Raw genomic sequence first — 6,163 nt, forward strand, 5'->3', positions numbered from 1 at the left:
ACCAATAGTCTATGAGAATATTCAGAAAAACTGACGCGATATTCAATGGTTCAGGTTGAGTCATCATATTTACTTCAAGAACTCGTTTACTTTTGGTCTTACAAATTTTTTAGTAAAAATTAAAATTCAATCATATATTCCATACTATAAAAACTTTTCATGACAATTTTTTGTAGACCTAATACTTCCAGAAAAACTGACCCGACTCTCACTGGTTGTATTTTTCTCATTATATTTGGTCGAATAACTCGGTCTCTATTAGTCTAAAAACATTTCTTGTAAAATTTAAATTAAACTTAGGTTTTAATATACAAAAGCTTTTAATAACATTTTTTTTGTATAACCAAGAGTTTTTGAGAAAATTCAAAAAAACTGACGCTTATAATAGCACTGGGTGTTGGCTGAAGTCATCTGCTTGAGCAACTTGAAGAAAGACACTGTAAATTGGTGGATAAGTCTTATCGAGAAGTTCGTTGATATATAAAAAGATGTGTGTTGGTTACAAGATGCATCTCTAAGAGACACCAGCGTTAATTTAGAACCTGCCTTATCGAATGCCTTTGAAATATCTTCTTTTTTGTCTTCATTAAATCCACGCAAGTTTTCAGTTTCCAAGAGACATTTTCTATATGAAAGAGAAAACAGTTTGCACAATAGTGGTGTCAGCACGACCACCCATTTCTCAAGATCTCTGTGATGGAAGACTATCTCTGACATCGAAAAAGCCTTTCTTGGTAAAGTCGGTAGTGTTTTGGCTTGCGGATCTACTGTAAAGTTTGATGGAAACATCTGACTCAGCAAGTCTGTCCTTTCCATTGCGGTCATTATAATAGAATCCTAAAACACCTAACTCCACCTAAACACTGACCAACTGCTTTTGCTACAGACCAGAACGTTTTTGATGCATTTGCGTAATTGACGTATTTGTTTTTCACTCTCTCACATTTTTCTTTGTAGGCATCGATCGTCTGTCTGCACGCATTTTTCAAAGCAACAAACTTGACAAGATTTGCAGAGCTTGGGTCTTGGTGCCAAATGCAATAAGCAGTATTTTTGTTGTTGACTGCCTTTTATTGAACCACGGTTTATTATCTGAAGAGCTTTTCAAGATATTCGGAATATAAGCCTCTATACCTGATGAAATGACCTTTAAAATATCGCTCGCACACGCTTAAGGACCATTGGTCCTAAAACAGACATATTTTCAAGGAAACCATAAGAGGAACTATTTTATACTCCAGACTGATCAATAATGCCAAACAAGATGTTCCTAGTGGATGTGCGAGATGAGGTCTTAGATGTCTGTTAAAAAAGTTAAAAAACCTGTCACTAGCCAAATTTCGGATCTTTTTAAGCGCAATAGGTATCTGGTTAGACAGGCAGAGAGCCATCTATGTGTATCTTACCTTGTCTCATGTTAGGTGTTTGCATCCACCTCCGGAGGGTACACTTTTCCCACAGATTCTTCGATGATGCAACAGCTACACATTTGCCAACTGATTATAGGTTCAGGGCCTACCGGCTGTTTCGGAGATCCCAGTCTAACAAGAGAGTATAATTCCTCGTTTGTATCAAGTCGCCAGACACCCAAATAAGCTGAACACTGCAGCTCACCTTCACCAGTTCCTTCAGCACTTTTCTGCACTCAAGCATAAGCCTGGAGCTCTTCTTTTAGGCCGTAATAGCCCTAATAGCTGCCCTGATGTCCGAGCAGATTGATACGACTGAATTGCAGTCTCCACAGCTCAGGATTTTCTGTCTGCATTTTAATACAGAGAACACTTTCGCCTGAAAGACGTTTGACTAAAGTAGCGTGCTCCTTCAGCAATTATGCCCTGCTGGAATATGGGACCCCACCACAAAATTCTGCACCAGCTCTGTTGTTCATTCTTAAGCTATCTGTATAGTAGATAGTCTCCCTGTTTAGTAATGTAGGCCCATTAGAATTCTGCTACTCCTCTCTGCCTAAGATATGGGTCACAAAACTCTTGCAGTCCACTGTCTTGCAAGATTATGAGAACGAAAAGACACAAAGATCATCAGAAGGAAAAGACATATTTGTACGGCCTGTGACCAGTCTCATCAGCCATCAGATCACCAAAGAACATGTAGAACATGCGCAGTTCTCATTGCCTTAAATTGCACCACAAGATCCAGGAAAGGAAGGTTCAACAGAGTCTCAAACACCCTAAATGAAGCCGTTCGCCTAAATAAGTACTAGTTGAGATAACGATGTTAGTATCATCAGCGTAGCAAAAGATTTCCACTTAGTCAAAGAAAAATACCTTGAGAAATATATGATATAAGATCCTTTGTGTAAATGCTAGAGGACCCAGAAATGATCTACCTGAGAGTCAAACTTAGTCTTAATATTGACGTCACTTGTATTTTTTTCAGGGGTTGGCAACAGTCTCGGCGAAGATCAAAAGGTCCTGGGCACTCCGAAATAGAGAGTAAGCATCCATTAGATACGGAATCCAGCCTCTAATGTTCTTCAACCAAGAAAGCTTCTTTCTGCCCATGCCCCTATTGCCCTCAATATTCCCTTCCATTATTAGTGTTAAGAGCTCATATTTACTTTCAAGCTTTACATGATCTAGATAAGCTATCTTTCATTTTTTGACTACGTGTATCAATTATTATCAGTACTGCACTCGTCCATACACCTCATTTCCTCTCATTTCTTCCGAGGTGTCTTGAGAAGTCTACGAAGTATCCATATTTTAAGGGCTTTAATTTTATTAATGACGCTAAACTTTAAGATCCATGCCTCATAGTCATACAAAATGACTGAGTCTACATAATACTTTACAAAACGATATATAAAATTCAGACTTGATTATTGGATTGAATTATGCAGTAGTGACCGCATCTGGTATTAACTTTAAGGTTCTAACAATCTGCGACTGTAGTAAGTTGTTTTAGCAGGCATTGCAGAGCTTCTGTGTCATCTGCATATCTAAGGGTGTTAAGCGTTCTACCGTTAATCTTTCATCCTATGACTTTTGTCTTTTATTGCCTCTTACAAAATATGTTCGGAGTATAAATTAAATAAATAACATTAAATAATACAACCCCGTGGGACACTGTGAGGTTTGTATAGTTGCTGGTTTACTTGTTATATTATTTTATTTTACTACTGCTGTTTGATCCCAATATAAATTTTTAATATTTGCAATGTCGTTCCATCTAGGTCTCTTGATTTTAATATCTTCTAGAGTTCTACATGTACTACTACTCGGTAAAATGCTTTTTCATAATCTGCGAACCATCACCTTCCTTTGCTGGTCTCTACACTTTTCAAACAAGGCTGATATCCTGCTCACATTTATTAAATATCCTCATATGGATGATTTGGAAGGACACTTTGAGGAGATGACTCATCATGCTTATAAATCTATATTCAACGATTTTTTTTGCATTTATCTTTTTTAGGATTAGAATAAACTCTGACTTTAGCTACTCCCGGGGAATCATACCTGTGGAATAAATTCTGTTAGAAAGCAGAGAATCCATGTTTTTTCTTTCCGCGATGTTATTAACTCTATATGCACTTGGTATGGCCCAGGACATTTTCCGTTTTTCTGTTCGTTATTGCATTCATAACTTCATGTTTCAGTATTGTAAAAGAGCTGTCCTGGAAAAAAGAAGTCTCTGGTCAATTCAAAGTGGTGTGTTTCCTTGCTTTTACACAACTGCTTTATGTATGATTTCCTGTGTGTCTTGAGATCCTCGGTATCTCCAATTATTGTCAAGTAAGGCACAGATGTTAGATTTTCTGTTTCCAGTACTTCGATTTCCTCACATTTTTTATTGGTCTTTCTTCTGGATGTCCCTGTTGATCCTTATTCTTGATTGAATCAATTAAGACATAAAAAATGTTGCAGGTCTTCCAAATATGATTGCAAAAGTTGTAATGAGATGCCCCTTGTAAAGCAACTTATACAGGTCATAGTTAACCCAGTCAAAGGCTCAAGAAAAATCAATGAAAGCTTTAAAAATGACCTTTATCTTATGATTAAATTATATGAAATTATGAAAAAATTAAATTTTTAAAATATTTAATTCATTAGCAGTATACTTGGATTTTCCTTAAAGGTGTATTACTATTTGTTTACTCTTGTTGCATTTGAGTTTTGAAGTGTCAATTAGATTCTTCCCTATGGCTATTTATTTTCTATATCTATGTATGTTCCATAGTAAAGAAACATTTTTCTTGCTAGAGTCATTTGCACATTATCGCCATTAGAATTAGCGTAAAATTGTCTTTCTCAGCGATATTGTTCACTAGTCCAACTATGGTGTTATTTTGATACAGTGTTGGACCTGCAATTAGAATTAGCTGTAAATAGATATCAACATTCTAAGTCCTACTCCATAGCGACAAATTAGACAAAAGTCTGCATATGATGAAGATGAGAAAATGCACAACACTTCAACTAAGTTCAATCAACTCAGACCACTCCATCTTACTGCAGTAATATTCATATGATCCCATATGGTTTTGGCACCAACATCAGATCATTTTAACTATTTGTTTCATTTAATAAAATATCTACATAATAATTTTTCTGCACATAAATTCATTAACGTGTATTAATTACCCAGAGACCATTAATTCTTATATTTTTTTATTCCTGGATAAACTGTACACGTGCTTTTTACTCACCACACCATAACCTTGCTGCAGTATTATGTAATCCGTTGAAAAATCACTATAAAAAGTTTGACAATATTACAATATCTCGATTATTAACTCCTACGTCCAATTTATTTTTTAACTCAAAATTTAATTACATAAATTACCGAACTTCACGCTTGGAAGGATTTTCTCGGCTGTCATGATCTTTTCGTCTTACAGGCAATGACTGTACAGCTTTTATTAAATCTGGTCTATTGTATGACCCTAAGTATTGCAATACCCGCATTTAGAAATAGCGGTAATTATATTTCATTGTTTCAAGGATATATCTTATTCTAAAATCTATATTTGCTTTATTATGATTGCTTTCTTTTAATTTTTATCAATGGGGAGTTGTTAGACCATTTAAATTTAATTTAATCTTAATATTTTATGGATCGGCGGTCGGTTATGCTCGATTAACTTTTACGTGCACAAGTATAACAATAGTGTGTCAGTAGGTAGAACGGGGTTTAAAAATGTCTTATTTGTAAATTTTAATCTGTCAATTTTTCTACTCACTTCACGACACACTCTTGTTTAATGGACGTTTTACTAATATCCAAAGAAAACGCCTGGAGGACTTACCCAAAGACAGCCAAAGTAATTTAGTAAATGAGTATCTTCTCTTTGCATTGCATACTTGGAATATTCTCTGTTTAAACTGCTAATTGTTCCATATAATTAAACAATGAAAGGGAAACACCCAGGCGGAAATTTTAATGACTTTATTTTATACGTTGTGTTAATAATATAATATAATTGTGTTGCCAATAGGAATTAAGGTATGATCTTAAGTAGTTCCTTTCAAATGTTTTAGAGCCGCAGTTATGGTTTTCTATGATAGGAAGAAGGATTAATGTTTTTCGTCTTCTTTTCAAAAATTCTTGTTTTTTGGTCACCCTCACGTATTTCTACAGATATGTTAAGTTTTTCATAAAGCTCTGAATAACACCTTATACTCTAAGTTTTGTAATACGCAGTATACTCAAGAAGGTTTTTTGGTACACAGGAACACTTTTATGATCAGGTAATCTTTTTATATAGTATTTGAAAAAAACAGCTTTCGCCTCAGGAGTAAAGATTGCTTGTCTGTATCTCTTAGGTTTGCAATAGTATAATTAAGAATAAAACTATCCTGCTTCTCTTGACTTATATAAAAAAGGTCTATTATCAAAAATTGACATATACTCTTTCATTGTACTCAGAATATCATTTTCTATCGAACGAGCATTAAATATACAAAGACTTTTCTTATAAAAATCAAAAATAATTGATGCATCTCTAAATGCATTTTTATGACTTAAACTAAGTTCCAAATTTCATTTCTCTATATTAAAAAAATATATGGGAAAGAAACGGGGAAATTATATGTTATTTCTGAGAATCACCCTAAATACTTTTGTAAAGGTAGCCTTTTGATCGTCGCGGCCAGTGCGATCGATGCGATTGCTACTGCAATGCGACCTGTCGTATGGGCAC

This window comes from Anthonomus grandis, chromosome 22, assembly GCF_022605725.1.
Source record: "Anthonomus grandis grandis chromosome 22, icAntGran1.3, whole genome shotgun sequence".
In the NCBI taxonomy this organism is placed as follows: domain Eukaryota; kingdom Metazoa; phylum Arthropoda; class Insecta; order Coleoptera; family Curculionidae; genus Anthonomus; species Anthonomus grandis.